The 24,854-nt window shown below is 35.0% G+C and overlaps 1 protein-coding gene across 4 annotated transcripts in view; it reads left to right on the top strand.

Moving 5' to 3' along the window:
* Positions 1-24,854, top strand: part of nebu (solute carrier family 2 member nebulosa) — a 135,157-nt gene that overhangs the window by 81,303 nt on the left and 29,000 nt on the right. The window contains exon 1 of one of the 4 annotated variants that reach the window (XM_069822152.1): positions 1,509-1,756. The exons of 2 other annotated variants lie outside the window; for them this stretch is intronic. The gene's annotated coding sequence lies outside the window, so the exon portion shown is untranslated. Of the gene's footprint in view, positions 1-1,508; positions 1,757-18,890; positions 18,998-24,854 lie in introns of those variants that run through there. One more of the 4 variants, XM_069822154.1, reaches the window with a different exon arrangement.

Genomic DNA, 24,854 nt, shown 5'->3' with positions numbered 1-24,854 from the left:
CCTCCCAGCACCTATCCACAAAGCTGACAGATGAAAGTGCTGGACAAGTCTTCATGTGGTTTGAGTCCATGTTCTTTACTCTCTGCTCAAACTCATAGATTTGATATCCAGATACCAGTACCAGTATATAACAGAGAATAACGTCAGTTGTCGTATTCGTCAGTACTCGAAGTTCGAAACACAGTTGGTAAAGGAAAATTCAACCTGACATCTAGAAAGCCAATATTTCTTCCTTTTTTTCTTTCTTTATTTATTTCTTTCTTTACTTATTTACCTATTTAACTACCTACGTATGTATTTATTTATTTATGTATTTACTTATGTAAATATTTATCTCCTTATGTAAATATGTATTTACTTATGTACTTATTCATTTACTTATTTACATACTTATTTACTTATCTATCCAGCCACCCATTTATCTATCTATCTATCTGTCTGTCTGTCTGTCTGTCTGTCTGTCTGTCTGTCTGTCTGTCTGTCTGTCTGTCTGTCTGTCTGTCTGTCTGTCTGTCTGTCTGTCTGTCTGTCTGTCTGTCTGTCTGTCTGTCTGTCTGTCTGTCTGTCTGTCTGTCTGTCTGTCTGTCTGTCTGTCTGTCTGTCTGTCTATCCATCCATCCATCCATCCATCCATCCATCCATCCATCCATCCATCCATCCATCCATCCATCCACCCACCCACCCACCCACCCACCCACCCACCCACCCACCCACCCACCCACCCACCCACCCACCCACCCATCCATCCATCCATCTATCTATCTATCTATCTATCTATCTATCTATCTATCTATCCACCTACCCACCCACCCATCCATCCATCCATCTATTTATTTATAATAGAAAATAACTGTCTGTTGTATTCGTCAGTAGGCCTATTCGAAATTCGAAACACAGTTAGTAAAAGAAAATTCAACCTGACATCTAGAAAATTAATATAATCCACTAGCATATGTAGTAATAGGGGAAAATGGTTAGATTTCACCCTTAGAGTATTAAGTAAGCTGATCCGGAGTATAGACATCAACATCATTCTATCCAATCTCCATTCCATTATAATTTTAACATTCCCTGATCGCCGGCAGACGAAGCGCGAAGGAGGCTGATCTAGAAACGAACTAGACTGCCGGCGCGAAACCTGGATGCTCAGCACACTTCGGTGAAGTCAGCTGAAATGGGTTAGGAAAGCGCCTACCGGGGGTTCAGCTTGATATTTCACTCAGATGAACGTATAGCTGGAGTTCGAAATGATATTATGATGGTAATTATTTTTGATGCAACAGAATCCATACGTTCCAGTTCTAAGACAGTCTCTCTCTGCCGGATCCTCGAGCACATCTGCCAAGTTTGTCAGTTGTCGCTCATACCGCAGTCACACGTTCAGTACTAGAGATTAAAATTCCGGTTTTCAAACGGCAATTCTAGGCTTATCAAACTGCGATGGCCTTGCGCACGCGGCTCATCGGCACAGTATATAGTCCAAACACTCCAAATTGGTTCACCAGACTTGCGTATATCTACTCAGTTGACAAGTGGAACTGTCAAGAGCTTCTAGATACTGAAAACAAACTAGTACTTTCAAATCTTAACCTAGCATGGATGTAAGAAACATCAGTTCTATAAACTTCTGAATTTTAAGCGTTGTGTTTTGGTGTTAAAGTGCAGTGCTCTCTATGAACATTTTGAAACAATATAGAATGTGTAATATCTAAAAAAAAAAAAAAAAAAAAGAATAAACACTTCATTCCGATTGAAGGTAAGCGACCAATTTTACTAATATTATCTAATCATTTCGATGGAAAAATTACCAAATATTAGTGGTTTATGATTTATTATTCTCAACTAGCCGTACCCGTGCGCTCCGCTGCACCCGTTAGAAATAAATATAAAGTAATTACATAACTAAAATAGGACATTTGATCCAGGGAACATTCGTGTTTGATAGAAGGATAAATCGTTTAATATGTTACTTAATTTAAATTGCATCCAAATAATTAAAATGCGATCATTTTGGTCCAGAGACACTCATTTGGTGCAATGACAATTCCTTTAACCTGTTTCTTAATTTTTATTACATGCAACCATAGTTTAATGAAAATTGACATCATTTAGATTTAATGTGTATATTTTATTTTACTTGTTATAGGTTTCCATTGAATTATGGTAATAACTTAATTTTAACCCTTGTTTTCTACGTATTCAGTAAATGGCGCTTGGCCCACTATGGTACTGAACCCTTCAAATAAATTAAATTATATTATATAATATTACATATATTATATTATATTATATCATATATATTATATTACATTATATATTATATTATATTATATTATATTATATTATATTATATTATATTATATTATATTATATTATATTATATTATATCAGAAGTTACTGCAATAACATTATAGCATTATGTCCATCTAGAGAAACTACACTTTCCAGTGGTGAAATAATAATTAATTATAAAAATCGGTTAATTTAGCTTCCGATATTACTTCATACAAACAGAAATATTCTCTGTAGGCTATCTTTCATAGCTTTCGATTGTTGCTGTCCAAGGCCCCTTATAGACGAAGTCATTTGTTTTTAATTCATTACACGGCCTTAGATGGCAGTTATTTTAATTTTAAAACTCATTTATCTCATTAAATATCAGTCCTATCAAAATTTTTCAAGGAATAAAACTTATCGCAAATTATTTTTAAAGAAACTTTTGTTATGTACCATTTTTCACAAAAATCAATAATAAGCGAGATATTTCGATTTATTTAATTCAGGCCCCCTTATAACCCCCCTTTTAAATAATGTATTTTGAATGCCATATAGCCTAAAATCTAAGTTACAACGAACTTAATTTATATTCAATTTTCATCGAAATCCGTTCAGCCATTATCGCGTGAAAAGGTGACAAACATACAGACAGACAGACAGACAGACAGACATACATACATACATACATACAAACAAAAATCTCAAAAAGGCGATTTTCGGTTTCAGGGTGGTTAATTATATATGTTAGGACCAATTATTTTTGGAAAATCGAAAATTACCAGAAAAATTTCCACTACAGATTTATTATTAGTATAGATAAATTACGATTTCTATTCGAAAAAACTCCATTACTAACCAAAAGTGATATTATTATTATTATTATTATTATTATTATTATTATTATTATTATTATGTGGAAGTTTCGTCATTAAGCATTCAGATCATAAAAGGAGCCAAGCCATCTGATATAATTCATTCGAAGCTATTTTATATGCTCAAAACACAGTGCGTACAATTCTACGAGTTTCCAGTGACGATCTCAAATTATCCTCTCTCCGGGTGGGAAGAGAATAATCAAACAGCGATGGGGACTGATGAAGCTAATAACAGAAAAATCATTGATAATAGTAAATTTCTTAAAATATATTTGTTATTTTAACAGACTAGAAAACAGAAATATACCTGCAAATCTAGTCTTTCAGGTGAAGCTCCCTGTAAAGCAGATTTGAATAATTTCAAATAATTTCCCTTAAAATTATTCAAATCTGCTTTACAGGGAGCTTCACCTGAAAGACTAGATTTGCATAATATATACGTTACTGTGTACGTTAACAGAAAACCACAATTCCAAGTCACACAGAGATTGTGTACACTCGTTGTGGGTCTCTGGCGTTTCGTCAGCCCACGCGAGTTGTGTGGGTATAAAGGGAAAAATTGAGACGGTGCCGGGTGGAGTTCCCGGGTAGCTCAGTGGTAGAGCGCTGGTACGTTCAACCAGAGGTCCCGGGATCGATACCCGGCCCCGGAACAATTTTTCCCTTGAAATTATTCAGAAATATACCTGTTCTCTGTACAATACAACGCATGTGTCGACTCTACCCTTTTCCTAGTGAATAACAAAAACTGGGGATGTGGGAAGAGTACCGACCTTTCAGCTTATAGCTATCAACTTGTCAAAACAGCTTAAGTTATGAATAACTATATAAGCAATACCGTAAATATAAAATAAAAATAAACCATAGATTTGTGGAAACAGGACGAATAGAAGTACTTCTATTCGTCACGGTAGAACTAATTACAAAACTTTAATTTAAAATAAAAGCTGTGATGCGAGCGTGTGAAAACGATGGTGTGAGAAGATACGTACTACCTAGAGTCGACGGCAATTCGGAAAGCGGTAGTCTGCTAGCGTTTCAGTCGAGAGAGAGAGAGAGAGAGAGAGAGAGAGAGAGAGAGAGTAAGGCAGCGTACAACATTGCCACATCGTACTTCACGAGCACGTGCAATAGAAATAGCGCAGCAGAGAATTTAAATTATCAAAAACAATAGTGATCTTAGCTGTTGATTACTGTAAGCATAACACCAAACAAAAAACTCTTTTCTTCATTAACAATATTCTTTGCACGGTTCTCAATCCCACACCACATGCTTCTGGAGTCGTTTCTTGCACGCTGGCAATGTTGCAGCCAGCACAAGATGGCCGGCAACGTTCTGCTCGTCAACGTTCTTTTAAATAATTATACACTTTAAACACTATTTTCTGCGCCTGTCTGTGCAATACTTGTCGTTTTACAGTCTCTTCTTCCATTTATTTATCTTACACATACAGTAAATGTTAGTTTTACTTATTCAATGTATTGAAACATTCACACGTGAATAAACGAACTCGGGAAGTACTTGTTACAGACCGATTCCGATTGGTTCTACGGTACAAGCTTGTGACGTCACATACCAGAAATGCTACGGCGCATATAGTAGCTGACCACCTTCCGAAATGCCGTCTAGTCTAGCTAGCTACAATAATAGTTCTTGGGAGATGAAGAAAAAATGGATGCTATTCTTAATGGTTTCAAAATAATTAGAATTCACTACAAAAGACATACCATAGTATACTTTCCCTAACCCTTCCCTCTCAGCTTCGAGATTTCCTATCGTTTGTGTTAACAGCGTGCAGTACATTACGTATCATCTGGAAATTTACAAATATGTTTTTAACAACATCGAGTATCGGGTATCGAGTATCGGTGTCAAAATTTTCATATCGGTATCGGGTATCGGCCAAAAACGGTATCGTCCCAGCCCTATTAACAGTGTATATTTTATTATTTATTATATATATATATATTAAAAACATATATATATCTGTTTTTAAGTGCATGTGCACATTCATATTTTGATGTTTTAGTACATATGAATCCGTCCCGTCCTAATAAGCCACAGTGTCTGTCTTCCTCTGTCAATGCTTTGCACATTCATCATCATCATCATCATCATCATCATCATCATCACTATTATTATATCACACTTTACTAAGTTAAACATGAGTGTGACGAAGTTAACAGGTTTTACGAGTTTCACAACAATTAAATTTTATTCCTCTGTCATATTGCTAAGGACATCATCTTTTCTTGCACCATTATTCGAAAGACATACATACATAATATTATGAAATTAGTTTGTAGCGTTATACTTTACTGCACGAGTCGGTGAACGATCGAAGCGAGTATAAACATGTTCCATATGCTATTATTTTGTTTAACAGCATTATAAAACAAATTGATAAAGAAGTAACATAAATTTGTAGTGATGGATACTTTGATATCAAGGTCGATGAAGTCTGGGTTGTATGACAGCAGTGAAGTATTAATATATGTATTATTGCAAGGAAAATCGCTTTACATTAATTTTATGACACAGGTTATGCCTTCATAATAGAAGTCATTACATTTTAGCTAGTATGGTAATATTCTACAGCACTGGTAATACTGTGGCAGATTGTGAAAGATTTTGACTAACGATAAAGTCCGTTTATAATACTGGTGTACAATTTAACACTTTTTGAAGGAATTAGAAGAATCGGTTGGAATTTGTAATGTTTATTCAAGTTTTTATGTCTGAAAATCTCGCGAAATCTAAATTTTCACAATTTTGTTTCTTTGCGTCGAACCTCAAAACCTTAGATACATACTCATGTAGAAATATGAATTTAACACTTCTTCCAAGTATTAGAAGAATCCGTCTGAAAATACAGATTTTATTAGCGTTTAAGTATTTAGAGGCCCCGAGAAAACTGTACTATTAATATTTTTGTTCGTTTACATCGAACCCTGGAAATTTGAATAGAAAACTATGTATACACATAAATTTAACACTTTCTGAAAGAATTAGTAGAATCGTATAGAATTTTTAGATTTTATTACAGTTTGAATGTTTCATAAATTCGCGAAGTGTAGAATTATCGGTAATATTTTTGTTCCTCTTCATCCTACCTAGAAACTTTTGACAGAAAACACTGTAGAGACACGATTATAATACTTTTTGAAATAATTAGCACAATCGGTTGGAATTTATAGGTTTTATTAACATTTTATTCAGATATCGCGTTTTCTTCGTCCCAAACGTACGACTTTGCCATTTCATTGTATATACTAACAAACTTATGTTTCTCTGCATGGTACCATGAAACTTTTCATAGGTGTGTGTATAGGAATATGAATTTAACACTTTTTTAAGGAATTAGAAAAATCGGTTGGAATTTGTAAATTTTATTCAAGTTTTTAGGCCTATGTCTGAAAATCTCACGAAATCTAAATTTTCACAATTCAAAACTGCAAATCAAAACTCCGCAGTTAATATAAATGAAGATTAATTTGTTGTCTTAATCCGAGATTAATTATTGTTTATATAACTGGCCCTAAGAAAAATTGCGATATACAGATAGACGGTATGGCCAAAATACTTTTTCGATATGAAGTATGTTGTGAACATACACTTCCGCTTAAATCTCGAAATTGATTTCACAATATTTTCCAATGTTTAACATAAATGTAACAAAAATGAATCAACACAAGCACAACAGAATTAATCCATATATGCTATTTTGGTAAACAAAACATCTTTTTTAGTATACAATTATGAAAAATTTGGGTTTCGGCTTTTAATTTTGGTTATTTTTAAAACGATAAAAACTTGATTGTTTTTTCTAAAATTATGAAAAATTTGCTTTTTTATTTTGCAGAATAATTTGGCTTATTTGAAAAGAATTTTGCTGGTTTCGAAAATCTGAAGAAAAAAAAGGTCCAATACCTCCGTTTTATACGTCTCTAATTAGTAGAGATGGTAGATTTTCGCAATCACAATCAATGCGAAATGTGCCCGAATGCTATAAAAACAAGTAATTTTATGTTTAGACGCATATTAAGTAGACATATTATTGTTTTTAATTCACAAAATATTTGACAAGCAATATTAAAAAAAATCTTGAAACGAAAGAATAGCATGCAAAAACTATTAGATACATTTAAAAATACTAAAACATATTAAAACGTAAAATTAAAATAAATGTTATGAATTTCCCCCTTATGAGCAACGCTCGTGTTCGGGAGGTCAATATTTCATTATAACTATAAATAGGCAAAAAGACTAAGAAAAATAAACAAATTTAAGTATTATAAAGAAAATAGTATAGATCACAAACAGTATCATATATGATAAAATAAGAAATTGCAGTTCAAACAGTTTATAACTAATATAAGTAAATAAAACTAATATTGAGCAATTAATTATCTACCACTATGTTAATTTTTATTATTGTTTTTAATTTTTACTTTTATTGTACTTACATTTCCTAAATCAGGGTATTAATAAATGGAATTATTATACAGTTTTAAGCCGTAGTTGAAGTCATGTTTCATACCAGCAGCCGTTAAACTTTTGTAAAATGATTATGTTCCTTCTCGTATTACAAAGACATGCCAATATGCGTTTTCTTATTCTGATGAAATAAAGTTAATAATGTAGGCCTATATTTATATATCTACTCCAACTTAAAAACTTTAAATTCCGATTAAAGAAGTTTAGTAGGGTAATCCATACATTTTTAAAACAAATATTTATTATTTTAGCTTTTCAATCCTCGACAATAAGCAAAATTGAGTACAAAATTCGAAATATAGGCCTATGTGTTTCTGTGAAATAAGACTGAAATTACATTTTATGAGACATTTTTATGTTTTGAAAAGGAAAAATTAGAATCTGTATGAAGTTGCCGTCACATATTTGTACAGGTTCTCCTGTTATCTTTTACAGTATGAACAGCACAGGAATGGACCTCCCTGATATTCTCTTTGTTATCTTTACCGCTATATCGAGTTTTCAACTAAGCTGTCTGGTGCTTGTAATAGAATATTGGCTGCCTGTGCGATCCCTACGTCCAGTGTTCACTCACAAACAAGTTGTATGTGGAAGCGGGTGTTTGTGATTGAGTAACAAAATGGGTCGATGTTAAATTACATTATATTATCTTTTGACACCTTTCTTAATGTTCACAATTTCACTCTAATTTTATACAGGGTGATTCACGAGGATTTACCGCCATTTACGAAGCTTATTTCCGATGACATTCTGAGCAAAAAATGTCATATAAACATGTATCCTAATTTTAATATTTTCAGAGTTGCATTAATTTGAAGTTATTAGTAAAATACCTTTTTTCTTTAGTTTTAAGGGTAAAAGAACATTACAAATAGTGAAAGAACTATTCAGAAGTATCATTTACTTAATTGACTAGTATTCTGAAGCTAAAAGTGTGTTGTTTATTACTTTTTTTTACAGATTTTGTTTTTCAATTTTTTATTAAAAATTACATTATTCTCACGCACTTATCACAAAAATTGTTACAAATCATGCGACTTATGAACTTGATTCTTTACAGTTTAATTATGGATCCTAATGTACAATAGTGGCAAAAAAGCCGGACCGACCCTTGTAGCTGATTTCAGAGTCTTGTTCACTCCAGAGCACGATAGACTGGTAACTAAGACTTTCGTGGTTCGAATCCTGCCTGGTAAAGAAACTTTTTTTGTTCCTTATTCAAATTTATTCCCAATACTTTTCGAATGGCGTGATTTGTAACAATTGTTGTGATAAATGCGTAAGAAAAATTGTAATTTTGCAGTTAAAATCTAAAAAAAAATTATACTAAGCAACTATGGAATTCACAACACATGTTTTGCTTCAGAATAGACTACTAGCTGATTAAAGAAATGATACTCCTGAATAGTTCATTCTTTATCTGTAATATTCTTTTACCCCCAAAATTAAAGAATAATGCTATTTTACTAACAACTTCAAATCAGTGTAACTCTGAAAATACTGATATTAGAATACACGTTTATATGACATGTTTGCTCAGAATGCCTTCAGAAATACGCTCCATAAGAGGCGGTAAATCCTCGTGAATCACCCTGTATGTTCCTTTGCTTATTATTTTCAAGAATATCTAAAAAGGGCACCTGTTAACACGCTGATGACAATGAATTTCTATCGCCAAACGTTCTGTAAAAAAATGTTTAATCCAAAAACGCTACAAAATGCTGAATTGTAACATTAAAAGTGTTATAAAATGTTGAATTTGACTTTTATTTTTTTAATTTTAAATTGTTAAAATCTAGCTACCATCTTTACTAATTAGATAGTTACTACTCAATACGTCAGTCATTACTTCAGCCAAATATTTTCAGTTCAATAGCTTTACTGTAACACGTTTAGCAGCAAGATAGAAATAGCTACTTCTCAATAATGCTTCATATCTTTCGATAAGCTTATCGCACCTGCGTTGTGAGTTCGACTTCATTTTCTAAACAAGTGTTATCAGTAGCCTAAGTAAAACGCCTACAATACTTCAACGTTTCTTCACACTCATGCCTGAACAAAATATACCTCAGAATTGTGCAAAAAGAATAGTCATACAAGATGACATATGTTTTCTCATTATAAATTTCACGCTATTAGCAAAAATTCAGCTCTCTCTATGTACAGTATACCAACATTATTAAGTCTTTTGCACAAAATCATTCATTAAATGACCATTGTATAAAACGTGTGCAAAAAATACTACAGAAATAATTACGTCATTTACTAGTTCGTATTTATAACAAAGTTACACCATATCAATATCAAATAAAATAAAAAATTCTAAAAGAAAATAAGTCATCATCATCCATAGCGCTACAGCCCGGATCGGGCCTCGGCTTCCTTAAGAATTCTTCTCCATCGGTCTCGATCTTTAGCCACCGTCCACCAGTTCTTCACTCCAAGCCTCTTAATGTCATCCATAACACAGTCTATCCATCGTAGCTTTGGCCTTCCAACTCTTCTTCCTCCAGCAATCCCATGTTCCATCACCTTTCTAGGTATTTCACATTCATCCATTCTCTTAACATGCCCTGCCCATCTCAGACGAGCAATCTTAATGGTTGTTATTATATCGGGAGACTCATAAAGCTGGTATAATTCGTTGTTATATCTTATTCTCCAAGTTTCACCATCCCTTACAGGTCCAAAAATCCTTCGCAATATCTTCCTTTCGAATGCGGCCAATCTAAATTTATCCCTTTCGCTAAGAGGCCACGTCTCTGATGCATAGGTCAACACTGGTTTTATTAGGGTCTTATATAGTCTACATTTTGTGCCCCGAGATAGCAATCTTGATTTAACTTGTTTTTGCAGCCCATAATAACACCTATTGGCGCTTTGTATTCTTCTACTTATTTCCTCTGAGATATCATTGTTACTATTAACTAGTGATCCAAGATATACAAAGCTCTGGACTGTCTCAAATTTGGCATCATCAATCTCAATGTACTTAGAAGTTTTATTATTATTTTTGTTATTGACTACCATGTATTTTGTTTTGTTTCCATTAATTTTTAATCCCATATTTCCAGCTGCATCTCTTAGATTTCTGAAGGTTTTCATTAGATCTCTTTCTGACCTCGCTATTATGTCAATATCATCCGCAAAGGCTAATATTTGTACAGATTTATAAAAGATGGTACCTCTTGTTTGTATTTTTGCTTCCCGCACTATCTTTTCTAATGATATATTAAACAATAGGCATGCAAGAGAATCACCTTGTCTGAGTCCATCCTTGGTAGTAAACTTATTAGAGAGGACCGTTTGTATTTTCACACAACATTGACTATTTTCCATGGTGGCCTTCACTAATCTTATGAGCTTATGGGGAAATCCAAGTTAAAAGAAAATAAGTACAGTATTTTATTAATAACGAAATCTTTCGTCTGATTATTAAAATTAAACGTAAAAACAATCGGGGTATATATATATATATATATATATCTGGAACACGGCTATGGGTTTTCCGTGAATACGTCCGACTTAAATCGACAGTTCTCGATGAGATCTTTCCTTTGACACAAAAATCAGCGAGCTATTCCATCGAAGTTGCGAGATATACTCCTGGAAATTTTCGCCCACGCCCAAAATGGCCGCCAGTCGCCGCGGATCCCCACCCGTGCATGCGTGGCGTCAACTCAAGATCACGCTCGCATCGTAGTCGTATACCCAATCGAAGGAGACCACATTGATTTCAATCTTATTATTAGTAACAAAGTTACAGTGTCGGAATGGATCACCTTGCGAACGTTACATCACCTTTTCCGTCCTGGTACCCATGTGTCTGATTATAAAGATGTATTTAAGTCAAAATTCAATTACATATTTGATCAACTGACATATTACGATAGATATGATAAAATAGAACTACTCATTGAATGAATTGTAAAATTCAATCAACTGGCCTGTTCCGAAAGATATGCCAGAACCACTGTTTCTTAAATCTCTTTCGTTTTCTTACTCTCCAGCCATTTAAAAATGTATATTGCTCTCTTTCATAGCTTTCAATAAATTTTTTTGGTAATTAGGTCAAATTCTGCTTTGTAAACTTCTTCAAAAAATATCTGCTGGGAAGTTTATTTCCAATGAGAAACAATGTCAAGAAACCAAACAATGACGTCACGAGTATAGAGCAAACATTTATTTTCAGAGATTAGATATTATACAGAGTGGAAGTGAAATAATCCTGTAGGTTTTTAGAGTGATTAGTTCATGTTGTATGTAACAAAAAAGTGTCATACCATATTGGTGGAAAGGTCATAGTTTTCTCAGAAAAAATTATTTTTCCCAAATGAAGAGTCCACTGCAAGAATGATGGATGTCATTTGGAATACATTTTGCAGGAAAAGCAATTGAAAGTTTGAAATGCTTAGCGCTCAAAGCTTAACTGTGATTTTCCGATCATTACTGGACAATGACTATCAGTGTTAATGCCATATAACTCTCTATGTACATTCTATATGTCTTAAGCTATGCATTGACAGTCTTGGTTCATTTTCGACAAGAAAGTGACATCCATCATTCTTGCAGTGGACTCTTCAAATATTTAGCTCCCTCTTATTCGGTAACTATTGCTTGTAAGATCGTGACTTTTATTCACATCGATAGAAAATCTAATAAATAACCATTTATCCCTCTGGCGTATTTCCATAGCGTGGCCCTGTGCCGTTGAGGTAAAACTGACAAAGAAATAAAGAGGTATAAAGTTCATCTAGAAATATGCGAATGACCACCTCCTTAATCTGCTTCCCTGTCATATTTATCATCATTAACCTCTGAAACTAATATTACGACCGTCTCCAAAAAAATTTAATATAATGACAACTTATCAGAAATACTTGAAAGTAATCTGATACATTTTGAACTTTGTCGTTTAAGGAAAAGATTAATAAAAAATCCATAAATTAGACGATCATAATCGAAGGTGTGTGTTTTTAAATGAACAACATATTGCAAAACATTGGAAAGACAAGCGGTATCTGATTGAAGCATTGATTAAATCACTGAGATAAAGGAACGACTCTATTGATATCGTCTCCAAATTCCAAACATTACAATGAGCAGTCATGAATTTTACGAAACTGAACAGTCAATTTCGTAATCGTGTGCATCTTGCCTAGATAAATGTTACTCCCCATAAATACTGGATATGAACAAAATCCGACCAACTCAGTTTTTGAGAAATTGTTGTATGTTTATAAGAAATTATTGTACAGATCCAGAAACAAAATTTGGGCCACCTGAATTTTCCAATTTGGGCCACCTGAATTTTCCAATTTGGGCCACCTGAATTTTCCAATTTCGGCCACCTGAATTTTCCAATTTGGGCCACCTGAATTTTCCAATTTGGGCCACCTGAATTTTCCAATTTCGGCCACCTGAATTTTCCAATTTGGGCCACCTGAATTTTCCAAGTCCCAGTTATAACAAATTGCGCATGATCAGTAAGCACCGAATAGGTGAAACTTCCATATCTTCCCACACTATACACGGAAGAGAAAACGTACATAAATCATTGAAATTTTTCACATCCTTCGACCTCACATCACTTAGCTATCCCCTCACCTAATCCACCAACCTTGTCACATACCTCAGTCTTATGTTACATAGCTATCCCTTCAGTTAACCCATCTATCCCATAACGAAACGCAAATCTGACGTCAGTACAGTGTGTAGTGTGGGGAGATATCGACAATTGGGCGAAACGTCAAATATCTAAATGAGCTTGAGATTTGATATAAGACACATATGTGTAAGAAAACGAAATATGTTCATATTAAATCAAAATAAATTAGTCTTGCAATTAACAATGAAAACATCAAGTAAATAAGGATTTAATTGTCATATTCGTGAAAATTGCGTCTTTATTTGATTTTACATATAATTTATGTACCTAGCCCTCTAACATACTTAAAGTTACACACGTTCTTTATCGTTTTATTATGTGTTCATAGATGGAGGATTGTGTGCCAATAGCTTCAACATAAATGAAATTATGACTCATTTTCCTAGAAAGTTTTAAAATGGCACTTAGATCATAATTTCAAGTCTTCAATGTATCATTCTAGAACTTGAAAAACAGTTAAAACATAAAAACAATACCCACGCTTGGTATCACATCTCGCAAAGTTTTAATATCTGAAACAGAGTTCTTTCATAACACAAATACTTTACTGAAAATTTAATTTAAATAATAACAAAATTGTAAAACGTAAATGGTAATTATTTACTTCAACAGCGCATTTTCACGACGAACGTTATTTATAAATCCTTCATTTGACTTGGGGAATACGTACAAACTACTAAAATTAAACAAAAAGCAATAATAAATGTCTGTCAGAGCCCTCGGTCTCCTATCAGGCTATCACTTAGCTATCCCCTCATCTAAACTTATCACATTCCTCGACCTCACGCCAATTAGCTATCCCATAATTTAACCTAACCTACGTACAGTGTCTGTAGAGCTCAGATGAAGATGATGAAAATTTAAAATGTTCACAGAGCATACATAACATTTTAAAATAAGGATTCCCTGGTGAAACACTATACAGTTTTTTAGTCAATATTTCGGCATATTTTAGAGGGACACACTTAAGTTCACATTACCCTTTTTCAAGAATTTATGTAGAAGTAAAATCTGTAACAATCCACACTTTTCTAATGTTTATATATTGCTTGGTTACATTTTGTAAATGCGCCTATATTAAAATCAAATCTCTCTGAAATAATAAAATTTACTTTTGAAAATGTTCTGCGAACGTTGAATTCATAAAGCATCACTTGGATTTAGGCCATAAACAACTCAATATTGTACCGACATTATCAGAATAAAAGAGAGCAGCTTTAATCCACCTATGCCCAACGGGTAAGAGTTGGTTCCGGTGGGAAAGAGACAATAAGCTATATTTACGGAAATACACGCCGACAGAGGGGACAACACGATCCACTCGATCAGACATTACCACTAATACGAGCCGAATACGATAAACCCACAAACACACCAACTTCAGTCGCCCCCTGTCAACTACAACGCAAACTGAAGTTTAACTAAAATTATATACAGGAACATCAGTTTATTTTTACTAACATTTTTAATATTAACCTCGCTATGCCTTTGGATTAACGCTCGAGAACCGGAAAGACCGTTTCCACGACTGGAGTTCGATGATATTGGCGTAAAATACAAACAGATCACTTTACTAGGTATAGGAGGGAAGAAAAGTAGTTCATCCATTTACGTAAAGTAGGAAATATCGCAATTTTTGGGTTTGATAATTGTCATTAGGTTTTTGTTTAATCAAAGTACAGTACAGTATTAACAATAAGTGGTTTTACTCATGAACTGAGTTATCCATGCGAACGTATTCATCATGCAGTGTATATTATACTGTCTACAGCACATTAGCGTACAATATAGAGAATGAAGTTAAATTGAAAAATAATCATAATATGGATATTTAAACAAATTTTTGGAAATGGTGGCCGTTCATTCCGAAACAGGCTTCACTTCTTTTGTGCATATTATCGCACTATAGACTATTGCATCTAATTCCAATTGCCAGTTTCATCCTTCGTACTAGTAAATCATGTTGAAATAATTCTGCACCTACTCTATAAAAGAGTACCTTACGTACTGTAAATTCAATCTTCACTTTTGCCCGACCGCACAGATAAAATTTCTCAGACATGCTATCTACTGTCCGTCCAAGTGGTTTTGTCTCAGGATAGTGGAAAGGGGAGAAATCACGTGACAATTAATTAACGAGGCCCTTTTATTTAAGTTATTTTAAACAGTTGTATAATATTACGTAGACGTCCAAATGCTAACAGAAATTAATGTTTTCAGAAAAGAGCTAAGACAGCCCAGCCACTAGCCTTCATAGAGGGGCGAGCAGAAGCAGGTGGGGGAAATCGGGATGCGACGTAGGCAAACGGACGACAGTACCTGTGCGAAAATATGATTCAATATTGAAAGTTCTTTCGTCACTGGAAAACGCGAACATATTACTTGAACGTACTGTACTCACTAATTCAGTACTGCTTACTATAAGCGTCCTTGGTTCTGTGTGGAGGACAGCTGGAGCTTCATCAGTAGAAGGGGTGGGAGTGAAGTACATTCAAAAACTCAGGTACAATAAAAATTGAAGTAAAAATAAAATGATGTCCTGTACCTTAAAGTTGTAGGCCTAAGTACTAATTAGACGAAATGAAAATTATTATTCTCCGCTCGATTTTAGTAGTTTTTACGTATTACAAGAGTCAAGCCAAGGAAGTTTGAATAAATGTCGTGAGAAAACGCACAGTCAGCTAAAGTAAACAAGTACCAAATAAATTTATTTTTAAAACTTTTACGTTAAACCTTGTAACATGTTATAAATATAAGTTTTACATATTCACAGTCTGAATTTCAGATCACTCTTAACCTCAGAAGTTACCAATTTTGGAGTGGTTGATCGAGTTGCAGTTTGCATTTTTGCTGCTTTAAAAGAGGCGTGGTTGAAGTAAATGACGTAGGATGTATAATGTAGCATTGTAGTACAAGACACATACCCTACTTGTTTATTTTTGTCTCATTTCACAACTAAATGAAATTTGACCCGAACGTCAATAAACACAATGTAGACTTACCATCTCGACTTATCATTTGCTGGCTGCTCTCTTCTATCTTCGTTAGAACAGCCTTCTTGCTCTCCCTTACGGTTGCGCAACCCCTAGTTACTGAGGCGAAGTATTTACATTCAGTACGAGTAGCATTCACTTGTCGAAGGACTCCAGTGGAGGACAGCTATAGGTCTATGCTTGTTTTCCCCTCTTCCCAGCCAACCAACTGTCCCCACACAACCCCGCCGAGAAACTTCCCCTTGTAAGCGGAATACGTGTACAACTAATATTAAAACCATGTGTTTCCATGAAAAATTTCCAAACAGATTTTTTTACAGAATTACAATATTTTCTTCTATTCTTCGTGTAATTAAAGGGTTGATACCAAAAACCAGACAAGTCTAAATATTAATTTTTCAGAAAACGAAAAAAAAAAAAAAAAACTGTCCCTCACGTTTCTCATACGGTATAATAATCTGACATATTTTATACAGGTATCTCATATATTATATTTACCAACTTTGGTAAAAAGTGTCACTGCTCTCTTTCATATGGTTTCTTGGGAAAAAAAAAAACATTTCGACATGTCCACTTTTTGCAGAAAAATTTATATGTACACACATTAATTAAGACAAAGTATATGAAATCATTTTCCATTCATATTGTCAACTGTATCAACATATAAATAAATACTTTATAAGTGTTTTATTAAATTAAAAAGTAAAAGTTGGAATGATTTCCTGAACAAGAAAAACAATATTATGTTTATATTTTTCTCTTTCTAAATTTGTGTCCTTCAGCCTTTGAATTCTTGGCACGTCAGGTGTATTAAATACCGAAAAATAATTATTCTAATAACAACAAAATAAATTATACTCAAGAAAAAATAGTATTATTATTATTATTATTATTATTATTATTATTATTATCAAAGCTGTTTTCACACGTATTGGAATCAGTTTCCCAACATGATTTATATGTACTTCACCTTTAACTTTGGTATTTCTTATTTTGCCTTCCTTCTTTTCTTTCCTCTTCCTATTCTTTCTCTTTCTATTGTAGACTTTATTTATATTTCGTATTTTTTATTTTTTTTATTTTATTACATTCCATTTGTTGCATTCTTCCTCACGTTTTCCCTGTTAACTATTTGTACTAATTGATTTGCTTTTATTATATTCCAATCTTTACTTGTTACTTGTACAGTATTCATATCATATCATATCGCTAACACTGGTTTATAAATACGAAAAACGTTAGTTCGCTGATCATCCACCGGAAGCCCGCGCTGAGAATGTCTATGAATATGGCTTGGCTTGGGTTAGATTCCGCTTTGGACGATTAGGCTACCTGGTTGAGTTTTTTCCTAGGTTTTCCACAATCGTACGGCGAATGTTAGGTAATCTATGGCGAATTCTCAGCCTCATCTCGCCAAATAGCATCTCGCTGTCACCAATTCCATCGACGCTAAGTAACCCAGTACCTAGTTGATTTTTAGTAGATTAGTTTACGACGTTTTATCAATATCTTAGGTTATTTAGCGTCTGAATGAGATGAAGGTGATAATTCCGGTGAAATGAATCCGGGGTCCAACATCGAAAGTTATCCAGCATCTGCTCATATTTGGTTGAGGGAAACCCCCGAAAAAAACCTCAACCAGGTAACTTGTACCGACCGGAAATCGAACCCGGGCCATGTGGTTTCGCGGCTAGCCGCGCTAACCGTTACTCCACAGGTGTGGACCCCCAGTAGTTGATAACGCGTCGTTAAATAACCAAATAAAAACATTAAAACACTATTTAGCATTGGCATTCGATCCCAGAATGTTCATTACAAAACACAACACAACACTTTTTTTCTTCAGATTTGGCATATTAAATTCCTCATTTAAAAAAACAGCCACCTAATTCCGGCAAACATTAAGTTATCAGTAAGATTAACTTTAATAATAAATAATCCGTGGCACTACAGCTCGTGAAGGGCCTAGACCAACCAGCCGGCTGCTGGCCTCACGCCCACATGCCGAAGCAGAGGTGGACGATCATCCAACCAGAATGGAGGTATCGTGTGGTTAGCACGATGATCCTCCCAGTCGTTATATCTGGTATTCGCAACCGGATTTCGCTACCTATCGTAGCTCCCCAAGTACATCACGATGCTGGGTGGGCACCGGTTCCATACACTGGCCGAAATTTCATGAGAAAATTTCTTCCCCCATGAGGACTCGAACCAGCGCGCATTCCGTAACGCGAGTCCTACGCGGGATGCCTTAGACCGCGACGTCACGGCGCGGGACAAGATTAACTTTACTATTCAAAATTTCACTCAACCTATAGAACTTTTCAGACCTACATTACATTTAAATTTAAATAAAAATATGTTATGAAATACGTGAGATCGGGCAAAATGTGAGTAAAATACGGAAAAAAAAAAGACTCAAGGTAAATAGGAAAGGTCCAAAATATGGGCTTAGTATAAAGTCCACTACAAATTATCGTACAATTGTTACATTTCTCAATGGTGGGTGTAACGAATATAGCTGCCTATCTGTATCACAGGACAGATATCAAATATATACACATATATGCACACAAAGTGGTTGATTGGTGTTGACTTCATTGTACAGAACATAGTTGAGCTGATAAGCGTCTACACCCACCATTGCATCGAGCAGTGGAGTCTGGTGTCCAGTTCAGGATAGTTGGTAAGCAGATCCCATTATCTTGTTTCAGAAGAGAGCACTTACAGACTTTTATTCGGGACACAAACAGGAGTGTGCTGGCAATTATTTAACAAAAGGCTCAGAAAAAAATAAGAAGAGTGGTCGCCAGCGAAGAGATACGGAGCAGGGAAAGGGGAAAACAATGGATATTTTACAATAATAGTGCAGCATTATTATTATTATTATTATTATTATTATTATTATTATTATTATTTTTATTTTATCTGTAAAATAGTTTCCTAACTTCTATTTTGTTCTTTCTTTCCTTTTTTCTATTTTATGATACGTTTGTTTACTTACTTACTTAGTTACTTACTTACTTACTTACTTACGGCTTTTAAGGAACCCGGAGGTTCATTGTCGCCCTTGCATAAGCCCGCCATCGGTCACTATCCTGAGCAAGATTAATCCAGTCTCTACAATCGGCTTCCCCTAAGGCCTTTTTCTCTCCGGCCTCTCAACTAACACTCTATATGCATTTCTGGATTCGTCCATAATTGCTACATGCCCTGACCATCTCAAATGTCTGAATTTAATGTTCCTAATTATGTTAGGTGAAGAATACAATGCGTGCAGTTCTACATTGTGTAACTTTCTCCATTCTCCTAACTTCATCCCTCTTAGCCTCAAATATTTTTCTAAGTACCTTATTCTCGAACACCCTTAACTGCCGTTCCTCTCTCAAAGTGAGAGCCCAATGTCACAACCATACAGAACAACCAGTAATATGACTGTTTTATAAATTCTAACTTTCAAGTTTTTTGAGAGCAGACTGGAAGTTTATTTAAGTACAAATAAGTACAAATACAAATATATGATAACACAGAACACAATGCATTAATAACGCCACAAAATACAATAATATAAATAAATAATATCATTAAACAATATACCGTATCGAAATTATTGTACTAATAAGTTACATATTTTTTATGTCAAGGTTTTTTTATTTATTTATTTTTTTAAGAATTAAAGTATTAGAATTTCATCATAAAAGCAAACAAAACAGTTTCATCAAACAAATCCAAACAGGTGGAAATACACCACTTAAGTAATGACATCTTCACAAATTAAAGCATGACAAATTTTATTACAAGACCAAATAAAACTGGTTCCCAACACAATACTGAAGCAAAACATATTTCACACACACTCAGACAAGTTGAAATACACGCCATACTTAAGTAATATTTTACATTCCAAAAAGTAGAACAAATGACAAAGTATTAATGAAAATACTTCATAATAACAGCTGAACAACAAGAACAACAACAACAACAATAATAATAATAATAATAATAATAATAATAATAATAATAATAATAAATATAATAGCAATAATAATAATCCGTGGCGCTACAGTCCTTTAAGGGCCCAGACCGACCAGTCGGCTGCTAGCCTCACGTCCACATGCCTAACAGAGGTGGACGATCATCAATTCAACATTAGTACCAGATAAATTTTATTTGATAATTTCACCATTCTCAACTATATTTCTTATTTGAAATCGTATCTTTTTTCATATCTACTTAACAAGCAAATATTTATATTAACAATAATTATTATGAGTTGAAGAAAGACATCATTATCATCACTCGAGGATCATCAGCCTTTTAGCAATTTTAGCCTCTTTCAAATCCAGACACTGTTTCGCTTACAGTTGTTCAGTCGATATTTCAAGGTCTTCCTTGGTTTCTACGACCACTGGGTTTCTATGAGTATGTCATTGCTTAACATGGAGCGTTTAAATGGGCATCCATTCGGGAAAAATGTCCGTTTCCCTTTATTACTCACTACAACAACACTCTGCATCTTTCCCTAATTTCATTTGTCATCTGCAATAGTAAAAATAGGCTAGGGTGAAATCTTCGGGCAGTACGAGTTTCCGATGCTGATGTAGGAAGGGCTTGGGGCTCCGGACCTCTACGACTTATTAGACTAATCGTCCGTGGATGGGACCTGGCTCTAAGAGGGGCTGAGGCAGGAAGCCCACCTGTCAGCATCGGTTTCACGAATGCTACCAAGCCACCTGTCGGATTCGGAAAATAATCACATATATAGGGTGCATAATGGGCCATGACAAGTCCAATATCCTCATTCCATTTAAGGAGATTCCGCATTTTAACAAACAACGAGTCCACACCTGTGGAGTAACGGTCAGCGCGTCTGGCCGCGAAACCAGGTGGCCCGGGTTCGAATCCAGGTCGGGGCAAGTTACCTGGTTGAGGTTTTTTCCGGGGTTTTCCCTCAACCCAATACGAGCAAATGCTGGGTAACTTTCGGTGCTGGACCCCGGACTCATTTCACCGGCATTATCACCTTCATTTCATTCAGACGCTAAATAACCTAGATTTGATACAGCGTCGTAAAATAACCCAATAAAAAAAACAAACAACGAAAAATCCTACCGCGCCCCAACAGCTGATTGGTTCTATGTTCGCGCCGAAAAACGAAGCATGCATCGATACAAGTGGAGCAATGACAGATAACGTGACACAACAACAACAACAGACAAATTATTTTAAGCTAACAACCTAACATAGAGTGTTTCAAGTGGGATTTTTACAAGGCGGTATTTACGTTACACGTCAGGCAACGGACTGTTTCTTTGAAGATGTTTTAGCCTGAATTTTATTACCGGCAACTGGTTAGCCATTATAGCCTACAATATTACTGTCGAAAGATGTTAACAAGCATTTATCACACATTCGACACAGTATTATCACAGTCTAGTATATACAGTCACGAAGCTTGACTTGTGAGGGTGCTAGGAACAATTGACTGTGCCGGTACTATTTCGCATTGTCTGTAATGAGGCGATATTAGCGATCCTAGTGGTTAGCAACTATCTATGGATGCATATTTACTACGTATTAGCTTCGTGACTGTATATACTAGACCGTGGTATTATAATACAGCACAAGGAGCAAACAATAACAGAAACTGGCTAGCCGATCACTATTTCCATCTCTTTGTTTGGATTAGGGTTCTGAGTGCTGAGCTGCCACACCATTACACGATCTCATTGTTACATTATCACGCCTCGTTGCAATGGTCGACTATCGACCCCATCTACAAATCACGTTCTTCCTTCACAAACTTAATTAGTTTTCCAACTTGCTTCAAATATCGTATTTTCTTCTCGTATTTAAGAAACAGCAAATTTTCCATGAATACTTCGATAATAGATGAGCTTCCAGATAGGGAAGTAATTAATGTTGCGTTCTTGGCGCCATAAAGATGTTCTTTGTCGTGCAGCCAATAGGAAGGGCTTCAGAGACGTGCATTTGTTTACATACGGAGTCATCTTGTATGGAATGAAGATTAAGTGTACGGACCCGGGCCTGCCAAGCCAACATAGCTCAACAATAACAGGGCACATTGGTGTTCATTCAAAGTTAAGTAGTTTGGGTATCTCCCCCTTCTACCTTCCTCTTTGCTGTGTATTGCGAGCTGTATTTTATGTGACGTAATCTTTACCGAGTCCCGCGCCGTGGCATCGCGGTCTAAGACATCCTGCCTAGGACTCGCGTTACGGAATGCGCGCTGGTTCGAGTCCTCATGGGGGAAGAAATTTTCTCATGAAATTTCGGCCAGTGTATGGGACCGGTGTCCACCCAGCATCGTGATGCACTTGGGGAATTACGATAGGTAGCGAAATCCGGTTGCGAATGCCAGCTATAACGGCTGGGGGGATCATCGTGCTAACCACACGATACCTCCATTCTGGTTGGATGATCGTCCACCTCTGCTTCGACATGTGGGCGTGAGGCCAGCAGCCGGCTGGTCGGTCTAGGCCCTTCACGGGCTGTAGCGCCACGGATTATTATTATTATTATTATTATTATTATTATTATTATTATTATTATTATTAATCTTTACCGAACACTGGTGTAAGGTTTTAGCCAGACCGGAGCTAGTGGCAACATGATAAAGGAAGTGAAGTGAATAGAGGGAAGACACATGTCACCTCCATCACACTCATTTTAACCCTGATGATCACTCTGCTAAATGTAGGGTAAATATGCTTACTATGGACACTGTTTTCCACACCACTTACTTCCGGGCTGTAGTATTTATGTCGCATAATTAGGCATTCATCACACAGGATGTTCTATTAGCAGCTTACATTTTTCATTAGACGCGACCTCGAATTTCAATACTTCCCTTGTTAGCTACAATACGCAAATATATTGACAAAGAGATCTGATGCTGAGGAATATGACAGCGCTTGGAAACCATTATAAGAATACTACTAACTATTCATTTAGTAAAGGAAATCTATAACTTAAAATGTATGAATATATTTTGTTTTACAACGCTGTTGGTGACAAGATATGACAAACGGTAAAGCAATTGATTACAATATTGACATAATTTTTATTCTAGGCAGTGCAGGGAATTCCAGATAATAATTACACTGTGAAGCTCATTCAAATGATAATCGAACATCTTTCAAGGTTCTTTCAAGATAATCATCATTATCATCTAATGCCGAATTTAAGAATAAGTAGGAACACTACCTCCCTGTACTCCTTTGTTGTTCTAATTTTGTTAATTCACGTGTTCTGTTTAAGTCGTAAGGCAAATTTAAACGATGTTCATCCTTCTACTACGTGAAATTAGACGTACAGTCTCAGACACAAAATGGCCGATCTCCTGTAACTGAATTTGTCGAAGTCCACTTCAGGCAGCGCCTGTTTCACATGAGTATGGTTCGTCCCAGGAATCTGTAGAGTGACTTGGCGCATATGGGGGCGGAGTCTATCTGTGCCGGAGTGTATTGCGAGTAGCATCAGCTCGAGGCCGCTAAGGCGTTAAGATGCTCGTGGTAGAGAGTTCAGATAGAAATGATCCCCTCCTTGCAAGCGATTGGTAGCTTCGTTCAACCAATGCCTCCCCCCAGAGCGCCATTGACCCTAGCCCTCCCACATACCACTTGCGCAGAGGTCTTATTTGGTTTTTCTATTCTACAGATGCCTGGGACGGACCATAGGTAAGGGATCAGGGGCGTACACAAGGGGAGGGGAGGTACAGGTTTGAACTTAAAAAAAGGCATATTTAGATTTGAGTATTTTTTTTATCCATAATCGTTTTCGCTTCTCTAATTTTTCACTGTCAGAGTAACAAAATCTACATCGACATAAGGCATAGTCCTCCTACCCCTCCTTCAATATATTCATCATACTAGTTTCATTCTTAGTCCTTGGTGAGTTCCTTGTTAATTATTGTGTTTAATAATTACATTTATTTCAATATATTTGTTTGTTTCCATGAATTTTCCTGTTATGTAAAGTGACTTATCTTTCATATACAAATAACTATTGACTAAAAGAAAAAAATATATATATATAATTATTGTGTAAGTGTAATAATGACACAAGCATTTTTTAATTATTCAAAAAATTAAACACAGGTTAAAATTAGTTAAAAATTGGATGGCTGTGAAAAAATTACGTTATAAAGATTTTATAAGGATATTCATAGAACATAGTATAATATTAATAAATATACCGTAACATAATAATAATAATAATAATAATAATAATAATAATAATAATAATAATAATAATAATAATAATAATTTAAAATACCGATCAAGTAAATTATAAACAATTTTAATAATAACCTTCCCCCTTGACAAAATTTTGCGTACGCCACTGGAAGGGATATTTATTTTGCACCTAATTTACCCGTTGAGTATACCTTTGTTACAGATTAGCTACAACACTAGATCTATAAACAGAAATAAAAAGCAACAAACAAACAAAACAAAAGAAAAACAAAACGGAATCGTGCATAAGAAATTCTTTTACGTGTAAACGAGCTCTTACAGAAT

The sequence above is a fragment of the Periplaneta americana genome, chromosome 3, assembly GCF_040183065.1.
Source record: "Periplaneta americana isolate PAMFEO1 chromosome 3, P.americana_PAMFEO1_priV1, whole genome shotgun sequence".
NCBI classification, from domain to species: Eukaryota; Metazoa; Arthropoda; class Insecta; order Blattodea; family Blattidae; genus Periplaneta; species Periplaneta americana.
The sequence above is the reverse complement of the archived record's forward strand: the minus strand, read 5'-3'. Positions and strand labels throughout refer to the sequence as shown.